At 41.2% G+C, this 20682-nt stretch overlaps 1 protein-coding gene across 1 annotated transcript in view; it reads right to left on the bottom strand.

Annotated features, from left to right (window-relative positions):
- Positions 1–6268, bottom strand: part of LEPR (leptin receptor) — an 84284-nt gene extending 78016 nt beyond the window's left edge. The window contains exon 1 of the mRNA XM_081818567.1: positions 5961–6268. The gene's annotated coding sequence lies outside the window, so the exon portion shown is untranslated. The remainder of the gene's footprint in view (positions 1–5960) is intronic.
- Between the last annotated feature and the right edge of the window lie 14414 nt (positions 6269–20682).

The following is a 20682-nucleotide window of genomic DNA, read 5'->3' as shown; positions in this document are numbered from 1 at the left end:
TAATTTAAATCTTCAGTAATTACAACAATGTGATATAGGCAAAAATACCGAAACCAAAAGCACAAATACAGGGCACACAAACATACCTATGAATATATTAACTCTTGATGTTTGAAATAATAAATATTTGTTGTTTTAAGCCATCAAATTTTGGGGTAATTTGTTATACAGTAATAGGTAACTAATAAATTGCTGCTCACCAGTATTCCCAGATTTATTTTCCTTTTAGCACCAAAGAAGATTAACCTTCCTCACCTCCTTAAAGTTAAGCATACCACATGACTTCTTTTGCTCCTAAAATGTGAGTGGCAACAATTCATGTCACTTCCAGATAAATGTATTTAAAGTTAGCTCATGATTATCCATGCTTTTCTTGCCAGACCATACCAACTGGGAAAGGCCTGTGTTGCAGATTGTACAACTACAGAATGATGGACATCCCCTGAATTTAGACCTCTGAGTTACTAAGGACAGTTGCCCTGGAAAGTTGCTTTAATCCACAGGAAACTTTGTATGAATAAGAAATAAAGCTTATTATATATTAAGTCAATGAGATTTGGAGATCATTTGTTACTACAGCGTAACTTAAAGATACCAAGCTCAATCTCACTAGTAATTAAAGAAACAAAAAATAATGAGGTAACAATACATACCCACCAGATGGACAAAAATTAAATGTTTTGATAATATTAAGTTTTGGCAAAACTGTAGAGCAATGAAAGCAGGAATGTAAATTGGTAGACCCATAGTGAAAAAATGTGGCATTATCTAACAAGGCTATTATCTGCAAGCCCTGTGATCTAGTAATCTGACTAATAGTTTTATAGTCTTAAGAAACTTCTGCATCTGTGCACCATGACACTTGTAGAAGAAGAATCATAGTTGGTTTATTTATGGCAGAGAAAGAAAAAAAGGAAGGAAAGGAAAGGGAGGGAAGAAGGGAAGAGAAGGGAAGGGTGGAAGGAAGGAATGAAGGAAGGAAGAGAGAGAGAGAAAGGGAGGGAGGGGGACAAAAGTAGGTAGGAAGGAAAGAAGAAGAGAAGGAGGAAGATAGGGAGGAATGGAAACGACCTGATTATTCATCATCAGAATCAGTAAACAATAAATTATTATATATGAATATAGTGAAATATATCCAGCAATGAAAATAAACAACAACCACTGTCAGCAACAACCTTCAATCAATAAAAAAAAATTACTGAGCATCTCTCAGGTGCTAGGCCCTATTTCAGGTACTGGGGATACACTAGTGAGCAAAATAGAAAAAAAAACCATTCTCACAGAGTTTATATTCTAATAGAAATAGAGGGAAAAACATAATAAATGAGAAAGGTGATAAGTAATATGGGGAAAAGCAAAGGAAAGGGAAAAAAGTGTATTGCAAGGACAGAGCAATGTGTCATTTAAATGTGATAATCAGAGTAGGCCTAATTGAAAAGGAAGTATTTGAACATTTCAAGTGTATTCCAGGGAGAGGTAACTGAAACACAAAAGTGGTCTCTGATATATAGTCAAGGAGTAGCAAGACCAGAGAGAAGAACAGTAGGCAATGAAATCAGATAGGTAAAGGAGAGAGGAGAAAGATCCGGTAGGGTCTTGCAGGAGATCCTAAAACCTTAGTCATATGAACTAGAAAGCCATTGGAACTTTTGAAGCAGAAAGGTGACACGATTTGACATAGGCAGTAAAAGGAGAGCTCTGATTGCAGTTTTGAGAATAGATTATCGAGGGCAAAGGATAAAGAAAGGGAGACCAGGGGCGCCTGGGTGGCTCAGTTGGTTAAGCGACTGCCTTTGGCTCGGGTCATGATCCCAGGGTCCTGGGATCGAGTCCCACATCGGGCTCCCGGCTCAGCAGGGAGCCTGCTTCTCCCTCTCCCACTCCCCCTGCTTGTGTTCCTGCTCTCGCTGTCTCTGTCTCTGTCTCTGTCAAATAAATAAAAAAAAAAATCTAAAATGTTTAAAAAAAAAAAAAAGAAAGGGAGACCAGTTAGGAGGTCCTTGCAATAATTCATGTGGGATATGATGGCAGCTCAGACCACAGTGGCAGCCATGGAGGTGATGAGAAGTAATTAGATTCTGGATTGATTCTGAAGGGAGAGTAAAGAGGATTTCCTGACACATTACATCTCAGGTATGAGGGAATGGGAGAAACTAAGATGTCTCCAAGGTTTGGGGTCAGAGCAAGTGAAACGGTGGCTGGAAGTGAAGAAGACTGCAGATAGAGTAGACTTGGGCAAGACGAAGATTCTGTTTGGAGTAGGTAGAACTGGCGATGTCTACTGGATATTCAAATGGAAATGTTGAGTAGGCAGCTGATATAGAGGTGTCCCTGAGGTCAGGGAGGGAAGTCAAGTCTTGAGCTATATATATCATTTTCAAGTCATCAGTATACAACTATAAAGATCAAAGAGAAAAAATAAGGAGATTGCATGTAATCATCAGAGTGTAGAGAGAAAAGAGCTCCTGAGGACTAAACCTTAAGGCATTTGAAGGGTAAAACCTCTCAGAGAGGCTCCTGATGGGCAAAGGAGACAGGAGTGGCCAGTGAAGAAGGAGGGAAACCAAGCGTGCGTGGTGTCCTGGAAGTCAATAAGGAAGGATTACATTGAGCAGACAGTGATACCCGTGCCAATGTTATCAATAGGTAAAGGAAGATTAACATTGACAACTATCACATTTAGGAAAGGTAATGACATTGGTGACCAGGACAGGGGTAGTTTTGGCAGAGTACTGAAAACAAAAGATTAACAGGAATGAGTTTAAGAGATAATGTGGGGGTGCCTGGGTGGCTCAGTTGGGTAAGTGTCTGCCTTCGGCTCAGGTCCTGATCCCAAGGTCCTGGGATGGAGCCCCACGTCGGGCTCCCTGCTCAACAGGGAGCCTGCTTCTCCATCTGCCCCTCTCCCTCACCCCGTTCACGCTCTCGCTCTCTCTCAAATAAATAAATAAAATCTTAAAAGCAAGAGGTTTCTAGATATTGGCATGTTCTCTTATTGGTGTGGTGAATAATAGGGTATTCACCTTATACTTGTCTATTATAATCAAGTGCTATTATTATTTGTACCTCTTCTCTCTTTTTATGTCATATATATGCTCAAAGGGTTAAAAAAATTAAAGATTAATAAGATCGTGTGCGTGAAAAGACAAAAGATAATACCATTATTGCACCACAAAAAGTTTTAATAAAAAGTATGTGAGAAGAGGCCCCTGGGTGGCTCAGTCGTTAAGCGTCTGCCTTCGGCTCGGGTCATGGTCCCAGGGTCCTGGGATCGAGCCCCGCATCGGGCTCCCTGCTCTGCGGGAAGCCTGCTTCTCCCTCTCCCACTCCCCCTGCTTGTGTTCTCTCCTTGCTGTCTCTCTCTCTGTCAAATAAATAAATAAAATCTTTTAAAAAAAAAAAAGTATGTGAGAAGGAATATTCCAAATTATAAGCAGACCAAATTTGAATTGACACTCCAAAAGGTTACATGTACTGTCTGGCCAGTAAGTGAACACTTGTGCCTTTCTGTTTTAATTAAAAGCGGAATTTGTAAATCACATAAAATCTTAAGAATTAGAGGAGACTATAAGCCCTTTTCTTCATTTTTAACTCCACAGGATATGTTTTTTTAGTATGTGTGCTTGGTTCTCAGTATGAAAAATGCAGTACAGTATCTGCCAAGACAATTCTTTTTTTTTTTTCCCCCTGGATATTTTAAGTTTTATTTCCAAGGCCCCCACAGATATTGCACTTCACAAACAAAAACCATTTGATTACATAATAGTGATCTAAGTGTGAAGACATGACTGTTTTTTCTTGGTAAACTCATTACAAAAGAGGAGCAGAATTTCAGCCAACCATGGTGATGCTCCCAAACCATGAATGAATCAGGGATAGACCTCGAGCAGTCAGATTCATCTACTGTTTTCCAATAAGCACCTAAAAGTCAGGGTATTTGAGTTCTCCTACTCTCTGTGCATTCACCAACCAATTTACTTAACTCCTTGAGCATCTGTTTCAAAGGAGATGATTACCTACTTCACCAGAGAATATGAGGCAAGACAAATGCCTGAATAAGAACACTTCCAGCCCAAAGCGGAAAAGGCCATGGAAATGAGGGAATGTGTTCACAAAAGAGTACAGTACTTGAAATCCACTTTACTCTCCCAAACTACACACACTGGGTGGGAACACATTATTTTATTTTATATCAAAGCCACCAAGAAGAGCCAGAAACACTTCTAAAACCTATCCTCACTACTGATGACTATGTCTCAATAATTTTAAATTATAAGTAACAACAAAAGCCATTCTAACATCCTCTGTCTGCCAACAAGGCAACAGTTGTTTGTTTGTTTTTAATCAAAACTAAGTAAAAGGTTCACTGACCCTTTGGGGCACACACTTCTTGTACAACTTTTTGTGTGGGCCAATTCCTAATTTCTGGTTTATCTGTTAAGTTAACCTCTGCTATTTTCTAGGCTTCATTCCAAGACAACTAAAATGCATTACTAAAATTGGCATCTCTGCTTTTGAACTTAATTTCAGAGAGGCTTTGAAATGGTCTGAAGCTATTTTTTTAATATTCTGCACACAACTATGCTAAAAAGTAACACAGGTTGGTCAAGATCAGTAATTGATAGGAAAGGTACAATTTCTGTTTTCCTCCAAAACCATTTTTATTTCCTCCAAATATACAATACTGAAAGAGAGTAAGTGCTGTGCTAAAGCCACGTGTTTTTGCTGCAGTTTTGCCAAATATTGGCTGAAAGTTGAACATAATTCCTTAAGGCAGAGTAAGAGATGATCTAAATATTCACATATAAACTATACATTTCTGAACTCTTTTATAAGCGTTTTTCTCTTTAATTTCTGGTTGGAAAACCCTAAAGACACAAGTCATAAAGGCATACAAACAAAATGGCAAGATCAAAATAGATTTTTAAAGTTTCATGAAATCATGAACTTAGCAATGTTCGCAACATGCTAAAGAGTTACCGAATTATACATTTTTAAGTTGGGAAACATCTTAAATATTATTAAAAGGCCCCCAGAATCCAACCCTCTAGTTCGACAAATGAGGAAAATGAGGCCCAGAGAGGTTAAGCTAACCACAATTGTCACGGATAATAAATGGCCAATCCTGCCAAAATCCAGATATTCTGACTCCAAATCCAGAGCTCTGAGAGAGCATTTCTTTCAATATACTTTAATACTTAACGGAAGTACATGTTAACAGAGGACACTCCAGGCAGGCCCTCAATAGAAGGAACTCTTACAGACTTAACGGAGCCCCCTCATCTGTTAGCAAACACAAGTCCTAGAACTAACGCTGGCAACAACTAGTCTCTTAGGCGGCTTCACCATACCTGGGGTTTCCACTGATTCCTCAGTTAGGTCTATTTTTCTCACCTCTACGAACCCCTTTAGATAAGTGCTTTGGTTGGGTTTGGGTTCGTTATTTTGTTTTTCACATTTCTTTGGGGAGAACGGGAGAGGGTTAAAAAGAAGCTGGGATTTAAACCACTCCTGCAGCACAAGTTTGTTCTCTCGTCAGCCAAACAAACAAATGCTTCCCCGAGCAGCAGGGCTTACTGGTTTACGTCGCAGTCCCTTCAGTTTCCAAAGTAGGAAGGAGACCTGGAAAAGAAGTTGGCTGGGGGGCACGTCGTTTCGGGGGCACTCAGCAGGTGCGCGCCCGGGGGCGGCCGGCTGCCGTCAGACGCGCGCCCCGACCCTCCTCGCCCCGGGAGCCTCCCGATCCCCGGCCCGGGGAACCAAGAGTCCCCGCCGCCCCTCCCGCCACCCCCGAGCGCTGGCCCCTCCGGTGGCGCCGCCGAGTCGTCCCCGGACTCCCCGTCTCCCCCAGTGGCCCGCGGGCTCCGCGCCGGCCGCGCGCGCCCCAGCGCCCCGCTCCTCCAGCTGCCGAGAGCGGGAAAGGTGGCCGTAGGGGGTGGAGGAGAGAGAAGGGCTCCCACCTCGTTGCCCGGGTCCAATCCACGCGGAAGGCAGAGATGGCGGCCGCGACACCCGGGCTCGGACACCTGCGTCGCTCGCGCTCGGCGGGCCGTGGGCTCTGCGGTGGGGCGCCTCCGAACTCCTCGCCCAAGGTGCCGGGCAACTCCCCGGAGAGCGGAGGGCAGCGGAGTGTGGGGAGGAGGGGCCGGGGAGGGGGGGAGCGCGTGGGGTGGGGAGAAGGGAGGGAAGAGCCCGTGGCCGCCCGCCCGCGCCCCGCGCCCTCGGCGACCGCCCCGGGGCGGCAGCAGAGGACCCCAGCGCCCAGGACGGCCGCGCAGGTGACCGGGGCGGCCGCGGGGAACGCCGCAGCGCGTGGCCGCGGGCCTGGCGGGAGAAGCAAAGAGCTGGCGAAGGAGGACGGACCCCCCTGGCTTGCGGGGAGGCCGAGGGCCCAGGCGATCCCAGCAGGAAGGCGGCGTCGCTGCTTCAGGCAGCTGTCCGCTATAGCGCGCCCACCCCGCCAGTGGTTCTCAGACTCTGAGCTAGGCACTGGGGTTCCCTCTGTTCCTCCCACTCCCAGGCTTCCGGGCCTCTGCTCCATCACGCGCGCAAAATGCTACTATAAAGATTGCAATAATTGAGAGGAATGGAAAAGGAAAGCAAATTGGCAAAGACTAGAGGTAGTGAGGTAGTGAGTTTCCTGTCACCAAGGATGTTTCAGCCAACCATGCTGGTCGGGTTTCTCAGGAAGGCTGAAGAGGGCATCTGTGCGGGGTCGGACTAAATGACCACTTACTTCTCTTTCGGTCCTGAAATTCAGTGGCGTTTGACGTAGCAAACAAACAAACAAAAAGAAAAAAATCTGTCCTTGAACAGATTCCAACCCCTAATAGACATTTTCTTACTCTCCACTCAAAATATTCACTCACTAATCTGTTTATTAATAAACGATTATTGAGGACCTACTGTGTATCAGGCAGCATGCTAGGTACAATTCTTATGTTCCTTGAACTTGGAGTTAGGACAAGCAAGTGTTCATAAAATTACTAATTATGATGGGTGATATGGAGGAATCCAACAGGAAAAAAGAAAGAATAAAGGGGAGTGGACATACTCTAGATTGGGGGGATGGTTAATTTTCAAAGGTCTCTAGAAATGAACTTGCCTTACGCCCTCATAGGAAGATGCATCAGAGGCAAAGAGAGAAAGTAGCCCAGAGATGGGTAGGGACGGAAGCAATGTGTCTTGGCTCCCTGGCTCAGCCACTTTGTCAACTTGTGGAGCTTTGTAAATGGAGCTTTTCACCCATAGGAATATCCTCTCAGAGCCAATGGTACTTTTACAAAGAGCATTTAGATCTCCAGACTACTTGTTGAGGCCACTCATTCAGGAATTTCATATTTGTGCACTGAATGGACTTTCTGGGGCATCTGTGGCTAGAAGCACTAGCCTTTGGGTTTCATCAAACCTCAAAAAAACAGACAAATGTCTCCATTGGATAGAGACAAGAATTGGAGTAAAGATACTGACTTTCCCAAATTATTATAAAACAGCACGACAGAATCCTTAATTAGACAATCTGTATGAACTACCTTATTTGTTTCCTAGGGCTACCTTAACAAATGACCAGACTTAATGCTTAAAACAAAACAAATTTATTCTGTCCCTGTTCTGAAGGCTAGAAGTCCAAAATCAAGTGTCATCAGGCGGCACTCCTTCCCGAAGATCTATGAGGGAACCCTCCCTTGCCTGGTCCAGCTTCTGGTGGCTCCAGGAATTCGTTGGCTTGTGGGCTGCATCACTCCAGTCTCTGCCTGCATCTTCCTATGGCCTTCTCCTCCATGTGTCTTCCTCTCTTCTGTCTCCTACAAGGACAGTTGTCATCAGATTTAGGGACCATCCAAATAATCCAGGATGATCTCAGCTTGAGATCCTTACTTAGTTACATCTGCAAAGACCCTTTTTCCAAATAAGGTCACATTCACAGGCTCTGGGATTTAGAGTGCGTACACATTTTTAGGGGGAAGCCACCATCGACCCGCTAAAGCTAGTAAACCAATAGGGACCAAAATCATTGTCTACTGTGGTATCAGGTATCGTTTCAGCACCATTATACAAAACCATATTGATACTAAGTATAAGTTATCATTTCATCGTGAGCTACTAAAAAGAGGTATCATTAAACCTGAGCATTATGAGGAATAACTGCCATAAGGAAAAGAAGTACAGGGCCCCGAGCCTGAAGTTCATGTTTGTGTCACAGGTGATACTTGAAGGCCAACCGTGGATCCTGAGCAGCTACTATTGTTCAATTAATACAGAAATACAGCCCACATCCATGGGTATAGATTTCTGATAATGGGATCCAACACATAGGAGTCAGGGGCTCCTATGGAGCTTTCATTCTAGGTTAGGGAACAGCTTTGAATTTCACTCTCTCTGCACAATGCCTGCTGCGTATCTGAAGGCTGATAAAGAGCTGTTAAATGAATAGATGGGTATAAATAAATCACTACCAATCAGCTCGGCAATTATTACCACATTGAAAAACATCTCTATAATAAGAAGATAGGATTTACCAGAGCAAAACAGATTAACACGCTGACTCATTCAGTATTTTCTTGAGTGAAGGAAAAGTCCCTAAAAGGAAAACTTTGATTTGAAAAAGAAAATAATGAGATATCTAACTTTTTCTTCTTCTTCTTTTTTAATCAATAGTATGCCTATTTACACAGATACAGATCTTGCTGGGAACAATCAATCATGACTGAAGTTCTAGTTACTTGAAGTGAATAAAATATTTTGTCCAAGTATTTGGTTGATGCTTTCAAAAACATAAACATTATTCAACTGGTAATTTCATGATACTGATGCATCAATTCTTGAAACTCTTGCAATGATTTCAATGACTCCACTTTCTCCCGGCTCACCTCTTCCCTCTTTGACTTTCCTTCTTACTTTTCCACTCTTACGATTTTAGACAATCAACCAATATATTAATAACTACCAAACTGATTCTCATTCTTGGGCTTGCTTGAGTCATAGGCCTATCCCTGAACCAGTCATGGTGGCCAATGAGTTGGAATATGATGACTGTCCAGGTATGAGTCACCTGTGTACTCCTGGAAGACAAGCATTGGGAGGAGAGTTGATCTAACCATAACCAAATAACGTAAGTGGGGGAGTGGTATCACAAAATAAACTAGGGTGCTCTTATGAAGAGAAAGTGGGCAAAAAAGCATAGATACCCACTGCAATAGACACTCAAAAAGGTTTGTTGTTAACTGAATGTAGTTTTAATTAAAACATCACTTCACCCTTTCTATGATGTTCTAGATGTTTTCCATACAGTTTTTTAAAATGAATTGATAATTATAACTATTGATTACATATCTAATTACCACACAAATCTTTAAAATTTGCTTTTATAAAAGACTGTGAAAAATGTTTTTACATGCCTCTAAAGCCATCTAAAGCAAGCACGTGGACTCTGGAATCTGATTGCCTTAGTTGTTTTTTTAATGCACATTAATTACGAGAATAGGTTCTCTACCCTCTTTCTGCCTCAGTTTCCTTTTTTACAAAATGGAGTTGATAATAATTGCCCCTCTGAAATGCCATGCAATGTAATGAGATAATAACTATGCCTTCATTATTGGGCTTGTTACCTAGAACTCTATTATGTTTATTATTCATCTCAGTTAGCTTTCACAGCATCCCTGGAAACTATTTTGGGGAGTTATACTCTGATCATTTACTTTTCTCTTAATAAATAATCAGTATCGATTATGTATCAGGTACAATTACCAAGATAAACAGCACGGGTCCTTTATACCCTGGAGGAGTCAAGTGAGGATTCCCATAGTTAACCAGGTCGGTGTAGGGCACTCCATGCAGGGGAACAGAGGATGGAAGGGAAGGCGCAGAGGAGAGAAGGCATAGTAGCTTTGGGGACTGCCAGTAGCAGGGCCCTGCGTATGTCAGGTAAGTGTACCTGGAAAAGTACATAGCAGTCTAATAGGAAGAACTTTGAAGCTCATGTGGATTTTGAAGTTCATTTGGACTTTCACCTCTATGCATGAAGAAATGTTGAAAACTTTTAGACTCAAGAATTGTTTTCAGGGGCGCCTGGGTGGCTCAGTCATTAAGCATCTCCCCTGGGCTCAGGTCATGGTCCCAGGGTCCTGGGATCGAGCCCCGCATCGGGCTCCCTGCTCGGCAGGAAGCCTGCTTCTCCCTCTCCCACTTCCCCTGCTTGTGTTCCCTCTCTCGCTGGGTCTCTCTCTGTCAAATAAATAAAATCTTAAAAGAAAAAAAAGACAGTAGGCAAACTATAATGTGCAACTGAGTCAAATGAGGGTTATTTAAAACATAAGTTCTGATTCCAGAGTGCTGGAGTGAGCCCTGGAGTCTGCACGTCTAATAAGCTCCCAGAAGATGTCAATGCTGCTGGTCCCCAGCAAGGCAACAGACTATCTAAATATTGCCAATGCTGTTTCCAAAAAAAAAAGACATTTTTATCTAGTGTACATCAAACTTTTAAGTCCCCATGGAGAAATAATGTGCAGCTCATAAAGATGTCACGACTAACTGAAGAACTCTTGTGTACAACAAGCCAATATGACAGAAATATTTTATCTTAATTCTTCAGATATCTCTGAGAATAAGCCCCTTTAAAGCCTAAACATCCAAATGAAAATTACTAGGTTATGTGTGAGGAGGTTATGAGTTGTGGCGAGTGGAGAAAGTATAATATAGGATACCGTGATGGTCTTTCTGATGTTGTCAACTTGACTCAGCTATCTTCCCCAGTTACATGAGCAAACACTAATCTAAGCGTTGTTATGAAGATATTTGGTAGATGTGATTGAAGTCCATAATCAATTATCTTTGAACAAGAGAGATTATCCTAAATAACCAGGGAGGGCCTGGTTCGTCTATTGAAAGGCTGTAAAAGCAGAGCTGAGTCTTCCCTGAAGGAGAAATTCCACCTGTGGACAGAAGCCTCAGCTCATGGCCAAGTGCTCCAGTGTGCCTCTCCTGACAGTCTGCTTTATGGATTTTAGAAATGCCTAGCCAGTCCCTAAAACACAATAAATATCTCCTACTGCTTATGCTTCTCTGGTTGGACCCAAAAGAGGTTTTGGCAACTAAAGCCAGGGTGCTGCTATAACAAAGACCCAAAAAATGTGGTAATGGTGTTGGACTTGGGCAACGGGCAGAAACTGGAAGAATTTTGAGACACATAATGGAAAAACCCTATCCTGTCTTAAATAGACTATTAGAAATATGGTGGTTAACAACTCTGCTAGTGAGGATGCAGAAGGAAGTGAGGAAGCACGTTTTCGGGAATTTGAGGGAGGGAGATCCTTGTTATGTACTGGCGGAAAGGTTAAGAGAATTGTGTCCTGCCGTTCTGTAGAAAGCATAACTTGGATACAATTAAATTGGACATATAGCTGAAGGAGATTTCCAAGCAGAGTGTTGAAGTTGTATTCTGGCTACTTCCTGCTGCCTACAGTAAAATGTAAGAAGAAAAAATGAATTGAAGAAAGAATTCTCAAACGAAGAGGAACCAGGACTTGATGACTGGGAAATTCTTGGCTTATCCAGTTTCCGAAGGGTACAGAAATTGACAGCTTTACTGCCAGGAAAGCATGCTGTAGAGAAAAAGTCAGGAATATGGCTGGTCACCCTTTTGCTAATACCTCAGAAAGATTTAAAAAATCGGAGTATTCAGTCACACAAAGGCTCTTTGAAGAGATTAAGTATGTGACTCATAAATTCCCTCAGACCTCCCAAGTAGAAATGGGATTATTTAGGGAAGATCTATGCATAAGCCTCTTTTCTTCTGAAGTGAATTCCTTTCAACATACACAGGACACCTATAGGGTTCTCAAAAATTTTATATCAGTGGAAATACTGCCATGTTGGATTTAAAGGGATAGAGTATGGAACAAAGAAAGCTGTTGGACCCCCAAATTCTACATACAGAAAATAGGCTGATAAAATGACACAGCTTGTACTATAAAACAGACAAAAATCCTGGGGCCCATCATAGACCTGATGACTAAAGCCTCTGGAGGTGGGGAAACAGAACTCTATGTTTTAACAGGCATGCCAAGTGAAATGGGAGATCATTTGCTTTTGGAGAAAGGCAAGAATGATAGTTTGCTTCAAACACTGGGAAGACGATCATGAAGAAGATGGGGTAGATTTTTCTACGTAGCCCCTGTAAACCAAACTAACATCAGTGAATAGAAAGCACAGGTAGTCAGATTTAAACCAAATCAAAGGAATCCCTTTCTAGCTGCCAAAGTCATTCAAAGTGGAATGGGCTACCAGGTGAGATAATGAGCCCTTCCTCAGTAGATATTTTTAAATAGAGACTAAAGGACTGGTCATTAGGAATATTGCAGGATGACACTGGGTGGGAAAGAGGTTAGATCAGAATGATGGTAATTAGGGCTGCACCATATCAAACAATCTATGGTTTAGAGTTGCAACTTCAGAGTGTTTCCATGAAGAAGGTTTGGGCTATAAATGACAAGTTATGTAGTAAAAACGTTACCTACTATCCACAGAGAGTTGATTGACCATTCACAGAGCATGAACGATCTTTTCCCTCCAAAAGTGAGGATTGCCTTTACTTACTTTGCCTGCATCTGTTTTCTATTGCAATAAATAAGTAAGTACATAGAATGTGTGTGTCTGTGGGTCTTATTTTCAAGACAGCTGGGGTGAAACAGTAAATCTGAAACAGGAAAATTAATTGATGTGGATTGTTATTTAAACATGCATACACAGGTTTGATTTTAATTAGCTCAGTTAAGCAGCCAAAGAACTCCTCAGTAATTTGACAGCTTGCAACGTAGAGGCTCTGCTGTGACTTTCAGATTGATTGCATATGAATCCTTTAAGTATGGGGTCCCAGTCCTCTGCAGGAACCATTAGTGTCTATGGGTATAGGGGTATTTAGCAAAGTTGTCTTGATGTTGACCAGCTTTATATTCCACACCCCACTAATAATGTCAAAGAGGTAGTGAATATGCTGAGAGGTGAAAGGACATTATTATGATCATCTAAGAACTATGGGAGATTACCCAAACGTTAAAATTTCATGAGAGTAACTTGAGATGATTTGATTATCATTGTCCTAAAAAGCACCACTTTGCTTGGCGTTTATTTTGTGATTTCTTTGTTGCTACAGTTGCCCTGATTTTCATGCCTTCAGAAGGGAAAAGAGTGATGAAGTCACAAAAATGGAATCTCAGAATATGTGACGAGGCTTTGTGAAATGGATACAAAGGCATTTGGATCTAACAATAAGAAGGCTGTATTTGCAAACTTAAAAGGTGCTATAGTAAAAAATAATTCATCAATATAATCATCAATATTTGATTGTAATAAATTGCAATAGTTATATAAACAATATAGCTGCTTAATTAAATAATGGTTTCTGAGACCGAAGTAAACTTTAGGAAAAAAGACCTTTTACATAAGGGTGTTTAAATCTGGGGGTCACGCGACATGCCATTTGCAGCTAATTGGTAGGCCAACTTAGTTGGGTAAATGGTAGCCAGGACCTCTGCCTAAAGCAGAAATACATTAAACAATGGAAAGTTTAGAGCAGATAATGTAAAAGCTGATTTAATGAAAGCCTAAATTGAATTTTCTACATTAAACACAAACAGTATCCCTAAAATACATTTTTTAAAAGGTTTTAGTAATTCAAAGTTAAATGAAATAGTAAAAATCAATGAAAGAAAAACACTTTAAAAATGTAGAAAGGAGGGGCGCCTGGGTGATTTAGTCAGTTAAGCACCTGACTCTTGATTTTTTTTTTTTTAAGATTTTATTTATTTATTCATTTGACAGAGAGAGACACAGTGAGAGAAGGAACACAAGCAGGGGGAGGGGGAGAGGGAGAAGCAGGCTGCCTGCTGAGCAGGGAGCCCAATGTGGGGCTCAATCCCAGGACCCTGGGATCAAGACCTGAGCCGAAGGCAGACGCTTAACAACTGAGCCACGCAGGCAACCCCTCTGACTCTTGACTTTTGGCTCAGGTCATGATCTCAGGGTGGTGAGATGGAGCCCTGTGTCCACTCCACGCTCAAGGAGGAGTCTGCTTGAGATTCTCTCCCTCTGCCCCTTCCCCCAACTTCGCTCATGCACTCTCGCTCTTGCTCTCCCTCTCTTAAAAAAAAAAAGTAGGAAGGAAACTGAAGAACAAATAAAGAAAACCTGAGGTTCCAAATATTTAACAAACAGGATAATTAGTATCAACTAATGAAGTTTGGCTATCATAAACGCTAGCAATTTTATCCTTAAGTGTATGATATTCAAAATTCCTCTTACTCAAATGCTATCTCCAGGCCCAGAATTTTTAATTTTTTTTTAAAGATTTTATTTATTTGAGAGAGAGAGAGAGAAAGAGATAGCGAGAGAGAGCACGAGTGGGGAGGAGAGGGAGAAGCAGGCTCCCCGCTGAGCAAGGAGCCGGATGCGGGGCTCGATCCCAGCACTCTGGGATCGCGATCTAGGCCGAAGGCAGCGGCTTAACCGACTAAGCCACCCAGGCGCCCCTCCAGGCCCAGAATTTAATCCAAATTTTCCAGAAGACATAGATTCTATGATGCTCATTATATAATATTCTCATAAAGTTGCTCCATAAATGCTTTTTGAGTGAATAAAGCATCTTATGAAAGACAAAGGGAACAAATACATACAGAACAAATGAACATTATGTTGTCAAGTTATAAATAAAAAAAAATACAACTAGGGGCACCTGGGTGGCTCAATCGTTAAGCATCTGCCTTCGGCTCAGGTCATGATCCCAGGGTCCTGGGATCGAGCCCCGCGTCGGGCTCCCTGCTCCGCGGGAAGCCTGCTTCTCCCTCTCCCTCTCCCCCTGCTTGTGTTCCCTCTCTCACTGTGTCTCTCTCTGTCAAATAAATAAATAAAATCTTTAAAAAAAAAACAACTAATAAGGAAGTTTAGACATTAAATACTTCAGGAAATTCTCATGTTCTTCTCAGAAGTTCTAAAAGGTATTCTTGGGGTGCAGAGAGAAAAACAAAAACATATCTACAATTTACATTTTTTTAAAAAGGATACTTCAAAAACAATTACATGAACACCTACCCACACACAAATGGCCATATATCATTCCTTGTAGGAATTCCAGGTCTCACATAATATTCTTAAGATACAGACTTCATCATTTTGGATGCTGCTCAGAAATATCTGTGGTTCTCCATTGCCTACGGATTAAAGTTTAAACTCACTCTGGCCTTCAAATTCATGCTCAGTGTACTGTCTGAAATGTAACTGACCAATGTTTTCTCCCACCATGAAAGACAACTCCTAGGTACCTAAACACACTTTTGCTTTTTTTTTCTTCACTTCTTGCTTTTGTACATGCTGTTCCATCCTGAATGTTCTTCCTCCATTCTACACCTCACCCTCAACCATCACCCATCACCATCCTCTATCTGCTGGTCAAAATCTTAGCCAATATGCCAAGATCCAACTAAATCGAAACTTCTTTGTAAGCTCCCCAATTGGAGCTATGCTGTCTAAGGACTATGATCATTTAGAAATTTATGTTGTGTCCATTTTATCATGATATGGTTAGTTTTGCATATATCTATATAAATGCCCTGAGGGCAAATGTTGTGTTATTAATGTTTGGTTTTCTATCCCCTAAAAGTATATCACTGTATCTTGGATTGCTCAATTAATACGCATTGGACTAAAATAGAAAAGGCAAATCATACAGTTTTCCAACTGTATTATTAAAAAGAATGAAAACAAAAACTGTTTTATTTTATGAATAATTACTTTACAATGATTATTTACCTACAGTACTGTTTGAAATTTGCATACAAGAAAGAGATTTTTATTCTAAATTTCTGTCAAAATTTAGACAGAAATTTCTAAATTTCTGTTTTTTTTCATAGGAATTATATATGTAATATAATTTCAATGAATTTTTAAGTATACAGGCACAGGAAAAAATGAGGAGAAATATAACAAAATGTTAACAGAAGGGAATCTTTGGATTGATGAATAGATGAGTTTGCTTAGTCATTAATTTTTACCTTTCCAAATTATCTAGGATAATCATATGTTACTTTATAGTAAGGAAAAAAAAAAGGCTATTTGAAAATACCTGTGTAAGATCATGTGTTCTTTGGAAATGATTCCTGGGAGCTAGAGCCAGTAAAATACACCTTATGGCCTGGGGCAGCCCAGTTACTGTTGGCTGTTACTCACTCACCAGCTGCCCCAATTTATAGCTCATTTAGGCTCCCGATCTGTCAGAACACTTTCCCTTGCCCTTAGGATGCTACCGGTGTGCATGGGGATGAAATGTATTATCCTTCCTGCCTCAAAAGCTACATAACAGCAATGAAACTCACAGTAGCTAAATCAGCTGTGATGAAAAAACTGTGTGGAGTTGAAAGGCAAGTTAATTGGATTGTTTGCTTACAATTTAGTACCGAGGATAAATATGATTTAACTCCAAGGTTAAAATTAGTACCAGGACTTGGACTAAAATAGTTTTCTTCAAGGAATTTCTTTTCTACATTTTGTCAATACTTCTTGCTCTATTCTTACATTTATTATCTATTTACCTCTTTATCAGAAATGGGTACCAGGGTATAAAAGAGATTACAAAATTCTCCAGGTTTTCCACTTAAGCCAAAGTAATTATTATTTCCTTGCATTTGAAAGAATATAATAAGAAGTTAAGAAAATAAATGCAGAGATTACTCCGAGCCTCTTGCCTGAAAAGGCTGCTATGAATAAACAGTGGCCTAGAACCATTTCAAAAATATGCAGGCAAATGAAGTTTTCATAGAAATGCATTTCATATTTAAGTCTCTACAGAACTTAAAGGAGAGTGGCCAGTATTTCTGATAATCCTGAGGATTGGTACACACATACCATAAACTAATTTTCACATAGCACAAAGCACTTTGTCCTCTGCAGGCACTAATGAGATTTGAGAGCAAAAAACACCAGGCATATTCATGGCCTATTAGCCAAATCTCGTACTTGAGCTGCTTCAGAGTTTACACATTTACAGTGAAAAGGCTAAGTGCTTTTGTTGTCATTGGTGTTTTGTTTTGTTTTGTTTTCGGAGCCCAGTTTCCAGTTCTGAACTGATGGGTCATAAAAGACACAGTCAGTATCTTGTTAATCATATTTCTTATCTTCATCCTATGAATGTGACATTAGGAAACCTTTATTAGTGCGGTCCTACTAGACAGCTACCCAAGACAAACAGACCATGGAGGACACTTACAATTTTACCAGCCAGCTCCCCCTTTCCTCTTCTCCTGGCCAGAGTATTTCCTCTGGTGGGAGGAGGACTCCAAGCACATGGATGTGTTCCAGCATCCTGGCTTCGGGGGCCACCTAGCACGTGGCTCAAGCTGGACTGGTCATAGTATCTCACAGTTCTGGCTCTGTAATTGGTCAGTGGGGTGGGAACATGACTAGAAGGAGAGTGAAGATGGATCTCTGAGGCTTTTCCAACAGAAGCTGAGATGGGAGGACCAAAGGGTGGGTGTCAAAGGGGTCAAGAGCTTTTTCTCCTCAATGGTGAATATGTGCGATTATGAACTGCAACTATCAGCAGCCAGGTTCTCTGACACAGGGAAGAACAGGAGTCTGCAGGAGAAGCCAGAATTTTAATTCCAGGCCACGCAAGCAGGTGTTCAGAAAGTGTGGCCATTTTTTTGTACGCAACTCAATTTCTTCTGTGATAATCCTGTTTTACCAACAGATAGAAACTAAACCTCAATGAATTTAGGTTCCTCTTTCTTTTCCCTAACTTTTCTTCTAACTTCTAAGCAGTAGACAGTGGGAGAGAAAGGTAGGCGGATCCTTGGTTCTGATCCTTAGTCATCTGTTGAATTTCACATCTGACTCCTCATCCCATCTGTTTTTCAGATGTTGATCTACATGGATCCATGCCAGAGGTCACTTCAGGATCAATGATTCTCCCTGCTTGCCCCTGGTGCCTTTCTGAAGTGAACCGAGTATTCTCCAAACACTGCCCTGGGCTGTGGCCACGTTGATGAGGCTTTCCAACCCACAACCATGTCTATGCTATTCTCGGGAATTATGCTGCTCTCCTACACCTCAGTAAGTCAAGATGGAACTCTTCAAAGCTACTTCAGATTTGATTACTTTCATCACATGGACATTCCTACACGCTGCCCCATACTATCCCAAGTTGCTGAGCCCCAAGGGTCTTCTCTCCATCCCTACCTCTGTCTAGGATAGGGGCAACTGCTCTTTCTACTCTGTGATTCTATACGCTCTTAGATTTCCCCCAAACTCATTGGAAGGGTCTGTTGCTGCTCCCCCATTGGGTTCAGTCCTCAGATATAAACTTCATAAGGCACTTCTAAACATTTTTTCAACTATAGGTTGGCTGTAATTGATACTATGAAACACATTCAGTTTAAAAACACCAGTAAACATAGACGCCCACAGTGTGTTGCTCAGTGGTGGAATCATCTACAGGGGATGGGGCCTCTTTCTCAATGGTGCACCAACTTAGTTCTCTTTGTTTCCCTCTTTGCTTTCTTCTTTTCCCCTAATTTAGGATACTTCTGTTAGTCTTCAGAGCCTGAATTGAGCCGGAATTTGAGACTCAAAACAGTCTGTTATCACATCTTCTATGGCAATGGACACAAAAATGCCCACGAAGGGAAGAGTTGTTATAGTATAAATAAATGAAAAGTACTGGGGGAAACACAGTAAATAATATATCAAAATATTCCTCCACAGAGGGCATGATACCCAGGCAGAGAAGGGGCAGGGGTCACATGAGGGAAAACTGAGTCCTAATGGTACCCACCTCCTGGCCCATGGCTCCGAGACCCTCCTAGAGAGTCTGCTCCTGCCTTCATGAAGCTTAGTTGATCAACTCTCCCTTTGGTACTGTCAGCTGCTTCAGGAACTTTCCTTAATTCCCTCCTTTTACTTAAGCTAATTCAAGCTATATATGGCTGACCCAATATAACAGCTTCGCCAAAAATGGGAATTTTTATTTCATGGAATCAGGAAGATTTGAGCAACTAAGTAACAGGAAGAGGAGACATGTAGCTGGTCTTCAGGAACCCTAAAACCACCATTAACCTTCTCCATCTTTTATCTCCGCTTCTCAGTATGAGGGGTCTCCTTCCTTCTTACTACGCCTCTCCACATGGTGGGAAACATGGCGACTGACCATTCCCAGGTTTTTCATCCCTAGGTTCCACCATCAGATAAAGGAAGAAATAAGTCAGGGTTTAACGTTTCTATTAATGTGTTTTAGTAGTAGAAATGTAAAGAGAGGGCGCCTGGGTGGCTCAGTTGGTTAAGCGACTGCCTTCGGCTCAGGTCATGATCCTGGAGTCCTGGGATCGGGTCCCGCATCGGGCTCCTTGCTCAGTGAGGAGTCTGCTTCTCCCTCTGACCCTCCCCCCCTCATGCTCTCTCTCTCTCTCATTCTCTCTCTCTCAAATAAATAAATAAAATCTTTAAAAAAAAAAAAAGAAATGTAAAGAGAAAGAAAATTATTGAGTTCACCAGTTCTTCTTCTATGGAATATGGACAATAGCTTCTGTTGGATTATAACTGTGTAAAAAATATTCCTCCCTATGACTAAGCTATTTGACCCTTCTAAATCCCTTTTTTAAAGTGTATAAAGGAAAGAATGAATTTTAAAAAATTGCTATGTGTCTTTTCTCAAGCTAAACACAGGGGAAAAAATGAGAATATAAACAAGAATATATTTTTAAATAGATAAAAGCTAAAAAACAATCATGTGTTAATGTCTTTGCAGTCAAAATTAAATGTGATATGACATAACAAAGGAGGATATTACAGTCCTAACATAGAAGAATTTTAAAGTCAAGGAGACTGAACTATGATAAATAGTACCCTGTGTTCTACCCTGCCCAAGCACAGGGTACTTCAAAAATTTTGTTTCAATTATAAATTGACTGTACTTGACATTATGAAACACATTGAATTTAAAACACCAACAAACACAAATGTCCAATGCATGTTGCTTAGTGATAGAGCTCATCTATAAATGAACTTCTACAATTATTTATAATAAAAAGAACTTGGATTAGTGCAAATACAAACATTCCTGGATCTGAGAACATGCGGGTTCTTAGTCACTCTCACTCAAACTTCGTGGAAGAGTCCTGTAAACTTTTTGCTTGGAACTTCCAGATGCACTCTTAACCTCTTCCTCTCTCTCTCTTCCCCCAGCAGATCTGCAGGGAAATGCAATAGTGAACAATGCAGAAAATAACCATTTTTGTTTTTACAGTTCTTTCTATTTTCCCCTGCTACTATTTCCCTCTTTACCAGGAGTGAGACCCTGTTATGTAAACAAGGAAGCCCAGTAACTTGAGTGCTTGCCGTGACAGCGTCCACATTGGCCGCTTTCCCCAGATGTGTAAGGTTCTTGTGGTAAGAAGAATTACAGCTGAATTTCCTTAATGTTTCAAAGTCAAATACTCATTGAGAGCAATGGTTCCCAGACTCTGGATTTCAGAAATGAAATTTCAAAAATGTGTGGTGAACCAGCCTAGGTTTGCCAACTTTTTCTTTTGCCAAGAAAGGATTTAGGGAAAATAATGCTCTCTACTAGCAGCATCATTTTACAAAACAAAGGAGGTTTTTAAGGCCAAGGAAGTAAGCAGTACATTATGTCAAGTTAAA

This window comes from Leptonychotes weddellii, chromosome 4 (assembly GCF_054177405.1).
Source record: "Leptonychotes weddellii isolate Sample4059 chromosome 4, ASM5417740v2, whole genome shotgun sequence".
Classification (NCBI taxonomy): Eukaryota; Metazoa; Chordata; class Mammalia; order Carnivora; family Phocidae; genus Leptonychotes; species Leptonychotes weddellii.
This window is presented reverse-complemented; position numbering and strand designations above follow the sequence as displayed.